General features: G+C 45.6%; 1 long non-coding RNA gene across 1 annotated transcript; it reads right to left on the bottom strand.

Annotated features, from left to right (window-relative positions):
- Window positions 1-15,161: 15,161 nt before the first annotated feature.
- On the bottom strand, window positions 15,162-15,650 carry LOC140624541 (uncharacterized). The gene is made up of 2 exons (XR_012024016.1): window positions 15,558-15,650; window positions 15,162-15,445 (listed from the first exon to the last, which is right to left on the bottom strand). It is a non-coding gene; the product is annotated as an uncharacterized lncRNA (long non-coding RNA).
- Window positions 15,651-17,088: the final 1,438 nt, after the last annotated feature.

The raw sequence follows: 17,088 nt of genomic DNA, 5'->3' as shown, positions 1-17,088 counted from the left end.
CCTCAAATGCCTTGCTGTGGTCAGCGACCCCATCTTTTCTTTCTCTGCCAGCAATGGGCAACCAGCTTGCCAGACTCCTTGCCACCACAAGAAGTAACACATAGGACAGCCTTGTGCCTGTCCTGTTATAAAGCTGTAGGGACCCTTCTTTGAGATACAGACCTGATAGTAGCATTGCTGGCTGTTGGGCACATTTGACTTAGTACTGGTTTTCTCTTCCCCAGAGTAGCTATGCCAACTGTTCTGCCGACAGGACAGGGGGTCCCATGGTGCCCACATCCTTGCCAACACTTGGCATTCTTCGGCTTTCTAATTATTGTCAGCCCAAAAGGTGTAAAATGTGCTTTGTCATTGTTTTAATTTCTAGGACTACTAATTAATTGGAGCATCTTTTCAGATGCTTGTCAGCGTTTTGGGTTTCCTCTTTTTTAAGTGACCTGTTGATGTTTTTTGTCCGTTTTCTTATTGGGATTACTCCTTCGTCTTGCTGATTTTCAGGAGTTCTGTGAACAGTCTAAAATTGTGCTGCCCTGCATGGTGGCTCCTGACCATGTGTGATTACTGACTGCTCAAAATACAGCCAGTCCAAAGTATGCTGACGAGTGTAAAATGCACTTAAGATTGTGAAGCCTCTGCCTGACAAAGAGAAAGCAAAATTCTCCATAATTTTTATATTATTTGCATGTTATAAGGGTATTATAGATAAATCAGAATATAAATAATCAAGTTCATTTGTTTTTACTTTTTTTTTTGTTTTTTTTGTTTTTACTTTTTAAAAAAGTTTTAATTTATTCAGACAGAGGTAGAGACATAGGCAGAGGGAGAAGAAAGCTCCCTGTGGGGAGCCTGATGTGGGACTCCATCCCAGGACCCCAGAATCATGCCCTGAGCCAGAGGCAGCTGCTCAACCATTGAGCCACCCAAGTGTCCTTATTTTTATGTTTTTAAGTGTGACTATAGAAAACTTAAAATTATGGAACGGGCTGCATTATATTTCTAGTGAAAAGGACAAGGCTAGATATCAAGCCCTCGTACATTTCAGACATCGCAAACATCTTTTCCTGGCCTGTCCTCTTCTTATCAACTTTATTCACCGTGTCCTTTATTTCTGAAAAAAGTCTTAATTTTGATCTAGTCACATTTATTGATTTTGTTGCCACATGGCTGACCCTTTGAAACGCATTTTGAGAATTTCTTCCTTTGTCCTGGCTCACAAAGTTATTTTCCTGTTTCTTTTCTCACTTGTAACTCTTCAGCTCACTGGAGGCCACTTTTATGTAAGGCTTTATATGGGGATCTTGTCTAGTGGGTTGGTTTTCCTTATATCATCTATTTAGCAATTTGTGGTGCAGACTTTGTCATTTGAAATTCTTAGGCCTGCACACGCCCGCACATGGGTCTGAGTGTTCCTATTCCATCATTAGTTCTACTTACACAGTTCTTCCACAGACATTATTCTCATTAAAGAATATACTATTGAAGGGCACCTGGATGGCTCAGCTGGTTGAGCATCTGCCTTCGGCTCAGGTCATGATCCCAAAGTCATGGGATTGAGCCCTGTGTGTGGCTCCCCACTCATGCTCCCTCTCTCAAATAACTAAATAAAACATCTTAAAAGAATAATATGCTAATAAGAATATGTATTCCCCGGTTAAGCTTTTACTTAATAGCTCACAAAAAATAGTTTTTTGTACATTTCCATTGAAACAAAATCTAGCACATACCATTAGTTATGACATTTAAAAAAAAAATCTGTGCTCTCGTCCAGTTGCATAGAAAACCTCCCACAGAACCTACTTTCTTCTAATTCCGGTTTGTCCAAATCTTCAACATTTTCTATGCCTTTTCCTGTGGCAATGCTGACAAAGAGACGGATTTTACATTTTTCTTTGTATCATTTTATCCATTTTTATGGTAGCAGGAAGAACGAGCATTTCCCCAATAGTATGTGTCTCTTTTGTCTTTCACTAAGACATCTCAAAAGAGGCTTTTATGTATTTCTAATTATATTCAGTAACATTTTTTTTTAAAGCACTAGAGTACTGATTTTATACACTGCTGAAGAAAAATTTTGGGGTTTTGTCTTCATGTCCTGCAGGTTTGGTTTTGTAAGGTCTTGTCACTCATGGCAGCTTCGATGTCATTAGCTAATAGCCCCGGTCTAATAGCAGGTAGGCTGAGGAAAGGGTGCATTGTGCTGACCAACTGGCCACTCCTCCTTCCCCTTCCTTAGCATCTTGATCCGCTTTGGAGTAATCACCCCCTTCTGCTCTCAGCACATGGAGTTCCTGGGCTAACTGACACTAGGCCACTTCATCTGGGCACATGATCCAGGCCCAGCCAATCAGCCTATTCCATCCTCCTGGCCCTGATCAGCTCATGGATGGGCATGTGACTCAGGCCAGGCCAAGGAGACTCAGTTCTAAGGTTTTACTAGAATATCAAGAAAGAAAAGCTTCCCTTCCACTGGAGGTGCAAGCCTGGACTGCTAGAGAAGACAGTCTTCCTGAAAACACAGTGGGCCTGATGGTGTGGCTTGAGTTCGTACTTCAGCCTTGTCTATCCTCCATGATATGAACTATTTGTTTATGGCTATTTGGGTTATTTATGGTCACAAAGAAAATCTGAGAAACCACTACACCCTAGTCTTTATCTTTAAGGCTATTTCCATCCATCTGTCTGTCCCTCCCTCCCTTCCTTTAAAGATTTTATTTATTTTAGAGAGAGTGAGAGAGAGAGCATGCAAGAGTGGTGGGGAGGGGCAGAGAGAGAGGGAGAAGCAGATTCTCCTCTGAGCAGGGATCCCACCACTGGGCTCCATCCCAGGATCCTGGGATCATGACCTGAGCCAAAGGCAGACGCTTTACCAACTGAGCCACCCAGGTGTCCCTTTAAGGCAGTTTCATAATTTTAAAGGCCTGTAGTGAAGGTACAGGACAGAGTAACTGTGTCATGTGAGGCTTTGTTGTGGGTCATCTATTACCTGCAGGCCTCGGGTGGCCTGAATGGAAAGGTCCTTCACATCCTCTGCTCTCTAAGCTGGAGCTGGTGGCCTCAACCAGGAATTCACCAGCTCCATGCCCACCTCCCAAACTATGTTAAATACCTTAATAGTTAGCCATCCTGTATTGTGTACTTGACTTTTACTAAGAGGGTAGATCTTAATGGTTCTTAATCCCCGTGCTCCCCCACCCCCAACACAGAAAGAAAATGTTAATCAGTGACGTGATGGATACATTAACTAGCTTGATGGTGGCAATCATTTCACAATGTGTATATATATGTATCAAAGCATCAAGGTATACATCTTAAATATATACAATTTCTAGCTGTCATACCTCAATAAAACTGCTGCGGTAGAGTGCTTGCCTCTGATTTCTGATCTTTGCAGATGTTCTGGGAAAAGGGAGGATACACCAACTCAGCAACCTTCTCTGTAGCTAATTACCCTGAGAGTTTTGTGTTAGAAGACACAGGGGATACCTGGGTGGCTCAGTGGTTGAGCATCTGCCTTAGATTCAGGTCTGATCCCGGGATACGGGATTGAGTTCTGCGTCAGGCTCTCTGTGGGATTTTAAAATCTTAAAAAAAAAAAAAAAAAGAAGACAGTGACATTGGTGTTACAAGAGAACTCCATACTTGACAGGATCTCAGAGATTCTTTTTCCTTTTTTTTCCCCCAAAGATTTATTTATTTATTCATGAGAAACACAGAGAGAGAGAGAGGCAGAGACACAGGCAGAGGGAGAAGCAGGCTCCCAGTAGGGAGCCTGGTGTGGGGCTCGATTCCAGGACTCCAGGATCATGACCTGAGCCAGAGGCAGATGCTCAACCGCTGAGCCACCCAGGCGTCCTGACCTCAGAGATTCTGATTTGTAGCCCTACAATCAGAGGACCTGTGTCATCCTAACAGAAATTCATGCTTATGTTAGTTTCATGGCAAAACTCTTTAGAAAAAGTCTAAGATTCTTTTAAAATTCTCACCTTATCCTGCAACTAGACAATTTCATCCTTGTATTTTTAATCACGAGAAATGAAAGCAAGTTTACACAAAGATGTGTAGACAAATGTTCTGCACAGCTTTCTTCATGAGAGTCCGACACTGGAAACAACCCAGATGACTAGCAACAGGAGAATGAGGTTGCCTTTTTTAAAAAATTTTTTTATAAGAAGTGATACATTCAGACGATGGAATTCTATGCAGGAATGAAAACAAATGGACTTACTAAACAAACAATCTAAGAAAGGGGCAAAGCAACCAAGAAAACATTTTTCCAAAGACGACACATGAATGGTGAACTGGTACATGAAAAGAGGCCAATATCCCCATCACCAGGGACCTGTGAATCAATCCCACCACGAGATATCCCCTCACGCCTGTCAGAATGGCCACTGTCAAAAGAACATGAGATAACAAGTGTTGGGGGGGGGCAGGGAGGGAACCCTTGTGCATTGCTGGTGGTAATACCAAGTGGTGCAGCCGCCATGGAAAAAACAGTGTGGAGGTCCCTCAAAAAATCAGAAATAGAAATACCGTATGATCCAGTAATTCAACTTCTAGATCTATATGCAAAGGAAATGAAAATAGGATCTTGTGAGATGGGATGAAATTAGGCATATTCAGGGTGGTATGGCCGTAGACATAAAAACAGGACCCTCAAAAGATATCCACGCTCCCATGTTCACAGCAGCATTATTCATAGTAGCCAAGACACAGAAACGCCCTTAAGTGTCCACCAGTAGATGATAAATGGATAAAGAAGATGTGGAATATATATTCTATCCAATGGACTATTATTCAGCCACAAGAAAGGAGGAGATCCTGCCATTTGTGACAACACGGATGAACCATGAGGGCATTATGCTAAGTGGAATAAGACAGAGAAGGATAATTACTGTCTGATGTCACATATGTGGGATCTAAAGAAGCCAAACTCACAGAAACACAGACTTGAAAGGCAGTTAGGAGGGACTGTGGGAAAGGGCAGATGTTGGTCAAGATTTTAAACTTCTAGCTCTAAGATGAGTTAAGTTCTGCGGATCTGATGTACAGCATGGGAATTTTAGTTCCTAATACTGTGTCATACACTTGAGAGCTGCTGAGAGTAATTTCAAATGTCCTCACCATATAAAAGAAATGAGAGCAGTTATGCGATGTGATGCAGTTGCTATCGCATGCCATGGTCATGGCTGGTTTGCGATATGTAAGTATATTGAATCAACACGTTTTGCATTTTTTAAAAAAAGTAGGCTCCATCAATGTGAGGCTCGAACTCATCACCCTGAGATCAAGACCTGCGCCAACCAAGTCAAGAGTTGGATGTTCAATCGACTGAGCCACCCAGGTGCCCCAACACGTTGTGCCTCCTAAATGTACACAGTGTTAAATGTCAACTGTATCTCAATAAAGCTGGGGAAGGGAGGAATGCACTACTGATAAACACAACATGGATGAATCCCAAAAATATTTTGCTGAGTGACAGAGGCCAGGCCCCAAAAAGTACACAGTGTGTGACTTCCATTATGGAGATTCCTTAGAGGAATAAATTGAGGTAGGGTCTAAATACCAGGACCAGCAGTTCCCAGTGGAAGCTGGGGCCCTGGAGAAAAAGCAGCCAGTGCCAGAGATGGGACCAGAAACACCGGCTTCCTCCTTCCTCCCTTCCCTCCACCCAATCACTGCCAGTGGCCCAACTGCCCCGACCACCTGTGCAGGAGCTTGGAAATACAGCCCAAGAAGTCAGCCAAGGATATTGCCAATGCCAATGCCACGGTCAGTGACGGACCAGAGAGGTAAATCCCGCCTGCCTTGCTCCTAAGCTCAGGCTGCCAGATTTAGTGAATAAAACCACAAGATGTGTAATTGAATTTGAATTTCAGATGAACAATTTTTGAGGGTGGTGGTGGTTGGTAGGTCTCATGCAATATTTGGCACATACTTATTCTAAAAAAAAAAAAAATCATTCGTTATCTGAAATTCAAATTTAGCTTGCATCCTGTATGGTACCCTGAATTTTCTTGGTTACACATGACAGAAATCCAACACAGAGTAGTTAAGCAAAAGAACAGCTCATTAGCTGATGGTGTCAAACCTTGGAAAGGATGGGCCTTCGGGCCTGGAGTAGGAATCCTCTCTCTGTCCCTGGTCAGTGGCCCCTCTCAGCACCGGCCTGCTGCGCTCTCTCCCATGGTTTTGCTCCCTAGCCCAGCCAGGCACCACCTGGGTGCCATCCCCGGGACGCTGTTCTGGGTCACAGCCGGGCAACCCCCCAATATGGGGCCTCAGGGCTCACATTGGGCTTGGGGTGGAGGTAGGTGCAGGTGTCTGGGAGGTAGAGCATCAACCTGGTAGGAGCTGCCACGAGATTGGGAGGCACACAGAGCCTGTGAGAAGCACGGTCCTGGGTGGACAGGTACAGCTCTTTTCAGAGCAGGGTTCTGGGCAGAAATCAGTTAACCCTTACCCATCACCATGCCAGCCTCCCTGAACCGAGTTGGCGTGAATTCTCACGCGTTTTGTTAAAACTATACCAAGAGCTTGCGAGAGCTCAGCCTGTGGCATACCATGACGTCACCAGGACAGGTGCATCGGCTGCTGTGTTGGCCACCACCAGGTGCGTTCCCAACCAGGCGTCTTTTGACCCCTGAGCCCCCCTCCTGAGGCAGTGATCTTCCCACTCCCTTCCCTCCGCAATCAAATTGTGATCAGGATGCAATTAAGTGGTAAAAATAAAGATCAGCTGTCCCCTTTAAAGACATAACAGGGAACCTTTCACATTTTACAAAAGTTAAAAAAAATGATATTATATTAATAGGCCTAACCTGATTATGGTTTCTCCAAGTGCCTCTCTTTTTCACTTAAGATATTAAGGCAGACGTTTTAAAGCATGTCTTTCTGTGTCTCCAACATTAACGAATTATCAGACGCTAATTGCTCTGGGTTCTAGCCACTTCTCTAAACAGACAAAGTTTTTCATTTGCAGAATTTAAAGCATACGAGAGCAATCTGTGTTCCTTAACAGCTACAAATTTGTTAGCTTGACTTGGAACCAGCAAAACCTGGGAAGCTATTATGTAAATATAGATAATGTCTCTCCAATGATGGCAATTAATGCAGATCTCTGGAAAGGCGTTCTCTTTATGATTAGGTCTATCATGGCCAGTGCCTGAGAGCCTGTGGAGTGGCACCAAACACCGTCAGAACATTTCCCTCCATCCTTCATGGTTCCTTCGGAGTCCGAGAAAGTCCTTCAGTTACCTTGGAGGGCATGAGGAAGAGGATGGAGGCCTTTCCTCCTCTAAAGCCCCAACGCTAACCAGGAGCAGAGAGGCCCTAGCACCCGCTCCACCTCCTCTCCTGTCTCTCTCCACCCCTCAAGACATCCGTTCCACTTCAAAATAGGCTGCTGCGGGGATCCCTGGGTGGCGCAGCGGTTTGGCGCCTGCCTTTGGCCCAGGGTGTGATCTTGGAGACCCAAGATCGAATCCCACATCGGGCTCCCAGTGCATGGAGCCTGCTTCTCTCTCTGCCTCTCTCTCTGTGACTATCATAAATAAATAAAAATTAAAGAAAATATAAAAAAAAATAGGCTGCTGCGTCTGAAGTTGAGTCATCTAATTTGTTTGAAAATCAGGGTTGTTAAAAGTTGTGTTTACTTTTAATCAGGGCACAGAGTTCCCTGTTTCAGGTTTCCCTAGATAAAGAGGTTCTTTTTTTTTTTTTTTAAAAGAGTTTATTTATTCATGGGAGACACACAGAGAGAGGCAGAGACATAGGCAGAGGGAGAAGCAGGCTCCCCGCGGGGAGCCCAATGTGGGACTCGATCCCAGGACCTGAACCAAAGGCAGATGGTCAACCACAGAGTTACCCAGGCGCCCCTAGGAAATGAGGTTCTATTTGCCATTGCAGGAAAGACCTTTGTGATGAGCTGATCTAATGCTTGCATTTTCCTTTTTTGGAAACTGAGGCCCAAAGGAAAGGAAGTGATTCATGGGAGCAGAGAAGCAGTGGTTTGTGGAAGGGGACCTGGGAAGCCCCTCTCCCTCCAAATATGGACTGGTCTTTATAGTATCTCCTGACTTCAGATCAATGAAACTAACATTTCTGGGTTGTGTGTTGGGCTTCAGTTACTGGGCAAGGGATGTGGAGGATAGAGTGATGGGTAAGGAGTGGTCTTGGCCTTCCAGAAGCTTTCAATTCTATATGAGGATTAGATGTGAAATTAGCAACAACACAAGACAGAAGGGAAAAAAAATATAGTGTTGTCTTTTAAATGTCCTGTCCTACTTGCCACAGGGCCTTTACATATACTCTGTCTGGTTCACTCTGTCCTTCCTCCTTCCCCTGATTAACTCCTCCTCATCCTCCTGGTCTCTCATCACTTTCCTTTCCCTAGGAGCGGTCAGAGTTCCTCTTATGCAGCCATTATACACTCAGTTCCTTAACCCAGCCATATCTTTATTGCTTACCTTTGTACTTGTCCGCATAAGGGTATATACTAACATATTCTATGTATATTAAAACTATAAAAGATGCCTTGGGTTTACATGTAAACAGAAGCCTCAAAGCAACAGAAGGTTTGGAAGAATGGACTTTTCCGTCTTAACTTTTATTGAGGTATAAGGGACAGAAATCATATATATTTAAGCAGCAGAATGTTACGGCTTCATGTGCATATACATTGTGAAATGATCGTCACAATCAAGCTAATTAATTTTCATTACCTCACAAGTTTCCTTTGTGTGTGTGTGCGGTGAGAGCATCTAAAATCCACTCTCTCAGCAAATTTAAAGTATACAGCCACCTGGGTGGCTCAGTGGTTGAGCATCTGCCTTTGGCTCAGGGCGTGATCCTGGAGTCCCAGGATCGCGTCCCGCATCGGGCTTCCTGCATGGAGCCTGCTTCTCCCTCTGCCCATGTCTCTGCCTCTCTCTCTTTCTCTCTGTGTCTCTCATGAATAAATAAATAAAATCCTTAAAAAAACATACAGTATACAGTTTTGTATTAGTAACTATAGCCACCACACTGTATATTAGATTCCCCAGAATTTACTCATCTTATATCTGAAGTTTGCCTGATGACCAACTTCTCCATTTTCAACCACCCCGGAGTCCTAGTGATTTCCGCTCTCTCCTAGGCTTTTCTGGGTTCTAAGTTTTATGGCTGAATAAACAGGGACTCTTTTTGATTGACAGTCCCAGGCACTGCAGGACATCCAGCATCCCCCTGAAGGCCAGGCCAGGCATTGTGACAACCAGAACCTCCCCGCACCCCCCAAGCTTCCAGAGCACCCCCTAGGGAGTGGCAACTCCCCCAGTCAAGAGCCACAACTCTAAAACCCAACAGAATTGGCCATATCTGAAGATGTTAACCTGCTGGGTGGAGATGGAGGAGGGGCGGTGTAGTGTCAACCTTCATCCCTTCATTCCTCCAACACTTGTGTGTGTGTATTTGCACAGGCTGGGTGCTGGGGACCCAGGTGTGAGCAAAACTTGACATAGTCCCTGCCTTCCCGGGGTTCCCATCCAGAATTATAATGCAGGCCACAGAAAGGGTCTTTGATATGTAGATGGTAGGAGCTTTGCCCCCTTAGGGTTTAACAGAATGTTCTGGAAGGAGTTACAGAATTTGGGAAGGCCTTTGCACCTCTTGGCTGCGTGTTGGTGCATTCACAGAAGATGCTCCCGACAGTTTATTTTCATGTGTGCACTCATCTGTCTGCTCATCTCAGATGAAACAGAAGGCATATTTATCAGATTTGGATGTGAGAACAAAAAGAGATGGCTCTTACATTGGAAGATAGAATTAAGATCTGAAAAAATCTTAACAGGTTGAAAGGATGGTTGAAGAATCACTAGGGTAAATCAGATGCGGGTGAATACTAAGAATTAGGTTATTACCCTCTCCTCCCCAACCCTCACAAATACAGGACAAAGGAGACATAGCTTAAGAGAAATTCATATAAAGAATCCTGAGACGTTTAGGTACCTCCGGACCAGCAAAGTAAATGCAACCCATTGGCTGTATTAAATAAGATATTAGGTCCGCATGCAGTGAAGGGACAGTCCTGTTGGAGAGGCATTCTTTTTTTTTTTTTTTTTTAAGATTTTATTTATTGATTCATGAGAGACCCAGAGAGAGAGAGAGAGGCAGAGACACAGGCAGAGGAAGAAGCAGGCTCCTTACAGGGAGCCCGACATGGGACTCGATCCCGGGACCCTGGGATCATGCCCTAGGCCAAAGGCAGATGCCCAACCCCTGAGTCACCCAGACGTCCCTGGAGAGGCAGTTATTCTTTTTTTTTTTTTTTTAATTTTTATTTATTTATGATAGTCACACAGAGAGAGAGGCAGAGACATAGGCAGAGGGAGAAGCAGGCTCCATGCACCGGGAGCCCGATGTGGGATTCGATCCCGGGTCTCCAGGATCAGGCCCTGGGCCAAAGGCAGGCGCTAAACCGCTGCGCCACCCAGGGATCCCGAGGCAGTTATTCTTGACTTACAAATCATACTATTGCTGAGTCTCCCACCATGATCCCTATTCTCATCGCCCCTCCCACATCATAGGCATCTTGCTGACACCACTACAATGTCTACAATGTCAGAGTGTCAAGAGATCCTGGAGGACAGCCTGGTGGAGGGTGGAGCTGTCTTGCTACTAGGCTGTCCTCTTGAATCTCAGTTCCACCACTCTTCAGCTGAGTGACAGTGGTCAAGGTAGATCACCTTTCTGAGCGCCACTCCATGACCTGAGAGGCAGGGCGAGCAGTGTGTGAGGATTCAAGGGGGTGTTCTCTACAGAGTGTCATGTGGTTCCAAGCACCCCGAGGCCCCTTCCTTATAATTTCTAAAGTTGGGTGTGATTTTATTTCTCCTCAGCTTTTCATCGAGATTTGATGAATGCTTTAAACATTCCACAGAGTGAAAGTGAGGGTCTTGTTACCAATCCCAATTAGGTATTAAAAAAGCCCCATAAATCTTGGTGAATATGTCATAGGGAAGTGAAAGCTGGAATCGCACAGCCGTTGTTCTAAAGGATACAGCAATCATTCTTCTAAAGTCCTTGTGTAATTTTTTGCTTAGCAGTGTGTGTCTATCAATAATTGGCCCGTTATCGATTTCTAACCCCGAATAACACGGCTAATGGCTCCCGTTTTTCCAGCCAGCACGAAATGAAGAGGCCAGAATATGCTGACAGATGGCTATTTGCCTTATTATTTGGGGGCATGTTAATCCAACATGCAAATGACCTACAGAATCTGGGTGTCTCTGGCTTTTGAGAATGGGATGGAGTATTGATTTCTGCGCTATTCTCTTAGTGTTTAATTAAACAAACCACAGTCTCTGAGTGTGTGCTGACAACCTAGTCTTACTCATTAACAAGCTAAGTGGCTTCCCCTGCGAGCGCCGCACACCTGTCATGGCTCTGTGCACAGGGGAGCCGGTGGCTTCGTGACAATTTGGACTGGAATTTACAGCTCATGTTCCATTTTCTGTCTAAGACCAACTCCATTCGAATATCTAGCAAATAACCCTTGTTCTGGAGGATCAGGCAAGAGGATTATGTGATGGTTAATTTTATGGGCCAACTTGAGTGGCTGTGGGATGCCCGGATTGCACTTTATCTCTGGATGTGTCTGCGCGGGTGCTTCTGGAGGAGATGAGCGTTTGAATCCATACACTCAGTAGACTGCCTTCCCCAGCGTGGGTGAGCCCCTGGAGGGTCGGAGGAGAACGAGCCTCCTCCGGGGTCAGCATCAGCTCCCCAGGTTCTTACAACCTTTGGACTTGGGCTGGCTGACACCACCGGCTTCCCTGGGGCTCCGGCTTGTGGATGGCAGCTCGTGGGACCTCTCAGCCTCCATAACTGTATGAGCCGATTTCTCACACTAAATTTCCATCCACCCCTCCGCCCCAACCCCACACACCTCCCTTTGGCTGTGTTTCTCTGGAGAACCCCAAGACACTGCATTCCAACGGCACCCTTGATTCCCTTATGTATCAGTGCACCTGGCTGGCCGATCACTGCCCGCCCACTTCTGCTCTGGAAACCCTTGGGAGGAATGGGGGACTGGGCAGGAGCTAAGTGGGTGGAGTCCACTCCCCTCCTGGGGACCTAGAGCTTAGCCTTCTGACTTGCTTTGATCAATGGCATATGAGCAGACATTATACCCCACGTGGGATCATGAGCTCTCTGGGTTTGGCTTGGCCTTGTATGCCTCAACTTTTGCCCTGAGAAAATCATGTCCCAGAAAGCCACTGACCCTTCAAGAATAGAAGGTTCAGGGGGGTGCTTGGCTGGCTGTCAGAAGAGCATGTGACTCCATCCTGGGGCCATGAATTTGAGCCTATGATGGGTATGGAGATTACCAAAAAATTAAATAAACTTAAAAAAGAGAAAAGAAATAAAATATTTAAAAAGGAAGGGGTACCTGGGTGGCTCAGTTGGTTAAGTGTCTGCCTTTGGCTGCCTTTGAGTCCTGGGATCGAGCCCCCCATTGGGCTCCCTGCTTGGCAGGGAGTCTGCTTTTCCCTCTCCTTACTTGTGCTCTCTTGCTCACTGTCAAATAAAAAAAATAAATAAAATCTTAAAAAAAAGAGAGAGAGAGAGAGAGAGAGAAAAGAATAAAAGTTCCATTGAGTAGATGGGAACCAGCCCACAGGCAAAAGAGAGCCTCGCCTTGCTTGCCTGCTGATGCTTAAGTGAGAAGTAACTAGTGTCAGGCCCTGGGGTCTGGACTGCTCACGACCTGGCGTTGCTGTGACTGCTGTCACAGTAGCTGCCCCAAATGCTGGAGAACAGGAGGCCAGAGCTGGAGGAGGGAATGAGAATGAACATCTGCCCTGAGCTGAGCTTTGACATTCCGATGGTGGCTTCCTGCCGAACACCTCCGGTCTTTCCCCTGGATTTATTTCCCCAATAGGTAAATACTCCTCTGTGACAAGCCCGGGAGCTCATGGGGCCACGGGGGAGCCAGCAATCGCAGCACTGTTTGTAAAGAACAACTGGATGCAACCTACACATCCATCCATGGAAGAAAGGATAAAATCCATGCAGTATATTGAAATTCAGGGGCACACGAAACCCAAGGCAAACTGAATGGGTGGGGACCACACATAAGCGCTGGGATGCAATCCACCAACAACATGGAGCCTGAATGATAATATTTATGTGAAGATTAAACCCCTAAACAATACCGCATTTTGCTTACAGATGCATAAATACGTACTAAAATGCAGACACCTACAGGTGAAGGAGAAATGCCACGCTGCTGGAAGAACTCAGGAGGGGGCTGGGAAGGGATGGAGGCGGGTCCTTGGGAGGCCTCTGCCCAGGTCGACCCTCTGCTCCTTCCAGAATAGCAAGGGTCTGAGCAAATGGGCCACCCCCTGAGCCAGCTGTGTCGGGGCACCCAGGCATTCCTCATCTTGCGCTCTCTTCTTGTCTGTGTGTTGGACATATTTCAGGTGAGACTGCTTTAGAGAAAGAAACTTCCACAGTGTGGGATGCATGTACCCAAGGAAAGACAAAGTGAGGGGGTGATAGCTAGGGGAGGTGAGGGAGGTCACAGGGCAGTCTGCAGCAGGTTGGAGCCCCCAGGAAGCAGAGTCTGGAGGGAGTTGACATCCCACATGTTCGTTGGAGGTGCCCTGGGATAAGCACCATGGGGTGAGGGGAGCTGCCACAAAGCGTTGGCTGGCCTCTCCCCCATCCCCAGAGATGAGGGGCTGTGGTGGCCTTCAGAGTTGTCACCAGTTGGGCCAAGGTGCCCGGGCCCTTATACACCAATGTCGATAGGTCGCTGAGCATGGGCCACCCGGGAAGGGTCTGCCCTCGGCTGAAGTTGACCCAGAGGGGCTACAGCTGGGCGCTGTGGCTGACAGCACTGCCAGTGATCGGGACATGTCCCCGTTCCCGGGGTCTGGCTGGCCCCATGGGTCGCCTGCCATCTTAGGTCATTTGGGGGCAAATCCATGAAGGACTCGAGAAGCTGGAATTGGTTCTCTTCCTAGCGGTCATCCTATAGCACATGTGGTTGAGACACCTAGAATCTTAAAAAACATTATTAAAAAATGTTTAATTTGGAAAAACTTCAAACCTCCAGAACAGTTACAGAAACAGGACAATGAACACCCACGTGCATTTGCCCCTCACCTAGATCTGTCACTTGTCAACATATGCCATTTGTAAATAATGTCACCTTTCTGGCGTTGTCTTGGGAAGCCCTCTGCTACCTCTTATGTTAAGGTGAGTTCAGGCATCGTGACACTTTACCCTCCACTCCGTCGGCTTGTGTTCCCTAAGAACAGGACCCGCTCTTCCATAATCAGGTACAGTATCAAGTTCAGGAAGCTCCATATTAGGTCAATACGACTATTTTGAAACAACCCATACAGGTTATCCAATACTATGCTGGGCAGCAATTTCCCCCCAATGGGAGGATCCAAGCTGGGGTCATTTTGGAGTCCTGCTAAATAGCTTCCTAAAAGAACACCATTTTTGCTTTTTTGAGTTTTCCTGACATTTTTCAGATTCTAGTCATGGGGCATCTCCGCTTGGAAAGAGAAGCCCTTCCTTCCCAGCCAGAGCCTGGCCCAGCATCTGGGGCCCAAGCTCCGCTCTTGCCAACCATTTGCACCTGGCCTGGATGCTAACAGGGGACCTGGGAAGGCTTCACGTCCATGGTGCCTCTCAGAGTCTTACCTTCTTTCCTCACAGCAGGCAGGAGAGTGAAGGCTTCATAAAGAGGTTCCTGACCTCACCAGGGTGCTCAGGTATGTGCACATGAGCAGGATAATTGGGTTTGGAGGAATATGCACCTTAGTTGACTAGAGTCAGAGCTGGGAGGTGGTGCTTCTCAATCCCCGGGAGCGGCTCCCCTTGTTTCCAGCCCTGGAGGGTGGCCCTGGCACATGCATGGGAACTGCTACCAAGCCCACACCATCTGCTGGGGCCCCAGCCTGCCTTTCACCATCAACCATGCCTTTCATTTCACACATCTGTTCAGCCACAGCCTCTTCACCCAAGCCTTTACCCAGAAACAGCGCAGGAGATGCTGTGATAACTGTAAGACACGCATAGTCAGAGACGCCATCAGGGAGGCTTTGAGGTTTTGACAAATACGTTCACACACAGCTCACTGTTCACATGTCACACGAAGCCATAATTAAATGTCCTTTATGAAAACCCTTATTTGCTTAAGCAATTGTAATTGGATTTGCTGTTACATGTGCCAGGCATTTCTAACTGATACCCGTTCCTACAGGTACAGCTGTCTGGAACCTGAGCTTCAAACCATGGAAGCATCTTCTCTCATCTGTTGCTACTGGCGACACCGTGCAGTCAGGCTCTGGTCCTGGAGTCGCCAGCTTGGGGTCAAATCCTGACACTGTGCTTGAGCGACCTGGGACAAGTACTGAAGCCCTCAGAACCTCTATTTCTTCATCTGTAAAATCAAGATAATAATTGAGAATTAGGTGAGCCAGCGCAGGAAAGCACCGGCAGTCACCATGCCCGCAGGCACACACCACGCTCGCTGCCGGCCTTGACACACTGACCTGCCAGTCCTTCCGGGAATAGTTCCTTCTCCCAGCCCGGATCTCTCATGCAGTATGAACACGGAAAGCAAAATGTAGTCATTTTATTTTCTGCACCAATAGAAAAATATTAAAGTCAGTGGAAAAAATGTTGTGCCATATATAGGGTTTAATGTCCTTAAAACATAGAAAGACCCATATAACACAGCAAAAGAAAAACAAACCCAATTTTTAAAAATGGGCAAAGCATTTGTGATGGCAGTTCACAAAGAACCACAAATGGCTAATAAATAATCAGCAGTAACTAAAGAAATGCAAATTAAATCCACAAAGAGATGAATTTTTTTTTTTTTAGCTATAATTTTCAAATGCCAGTATCAGGGCCCCAATATTGGTGAGAATGTGGGAAAATGTGCCTCATTCCACACTGCTAGTGGGGTTTTAAATTTTTATCTGCATAGTGCCAAACTGGCAACATCTATCAAAGCTTTCCTATCATTTAGTACCTGTGAATTTATTTTCAGGTAATGAGAGGTGTGCTCAGGAGTTTTGAGAGTGTTCATGCCTGCTGCTTAGTGAATACCTGGATTCAACCTTGATTCCAACAAAAGGGGATAACTTAAATAAATTATGGCACATCTGTACTATGAAAGACCTCATACCTCCACAGAGTGGTAGAAAGAAATGTTTACTGATAAAAAAAAGTGTTCACAATTTATTGTTGAGGGAAACAATAGTTTACATGTTAAAAACTGTATCTACGGTACAACCCATTTTGATAAAAATGTAAAAGTACATCTATGCGAAGGAAAAACATTAAGAATACTACACCCTCTAAACTTTTTTAAAGATTTATTTATTTAGAGAGCCTGGGGGTGGGGAGGGGCAAAAGGAGAGGGAGAGAGAGCATGCCAAGCAGACTCTGCACTGAGCCCGGAGCTGGATGTAAGGCTGATCTCACGACCCTGAGATCATGACCTGAGCCAAAATCAAGAGTCGGATGCTCAACCAACTGAGCCACCCAGGTGCCCCAAAACCTTCAAACTTTAACAGTAGTTATCTTTGAATAATAGAAGTATGGATACTTTTCATTTTCTTTTGCTATATTTTTTTAACTTCTTATTTTTCAGTTATCATATTTATTTATTTTTAATGGAAATAACTTGTGATTACCTGTGGGGAGGATAGGTATGAGCAAAATACTTTTTAATCTTTTTCTTCAAAAAACTGGTGATAAAGGTGGCTTCTCCAGCATCTTTGGTATCTTCTGGTCTTCTGCAAAATTAGAGATCTGGCTGTACAAGTAGATAGTGTGAATTCTTCTGGGGGGTGGTGGTGGTGGTTGATGGATTACTAATTAGGGTCCTGAACGTGAAGCTAAGCAGTCTTTCTGGATGTCACTGGGAGTTTCAGCCTCTGTCCCATCCTGAATCCAACAAAAAGTGAAGTCATATCTACTTGGCAGAGTGTTCACTGCACAATAAGTTGAACATAGCCACTGAAAATATTCATGCAAATATCTTCATTAGTAAAATCACGCAATTAACCTGAA

This window comes from Canis lupus, chromosome 3, assembly GCF_048164855.1.
Source record: "Canis lupus baileyi chromosome 3, mCanLup2.hap1, whole genome shotgun sequence".
NCBI lineage: Eukaryota > Metazoa > Chordata > Mammalia > Carnivora > Canidae > Canis > Canis lupus.
The sequence above is the reverse complement of the archived record's forward strand: the minus strand, read 5'-3'. Positions and strand labels throughout refer to the sequence as shown.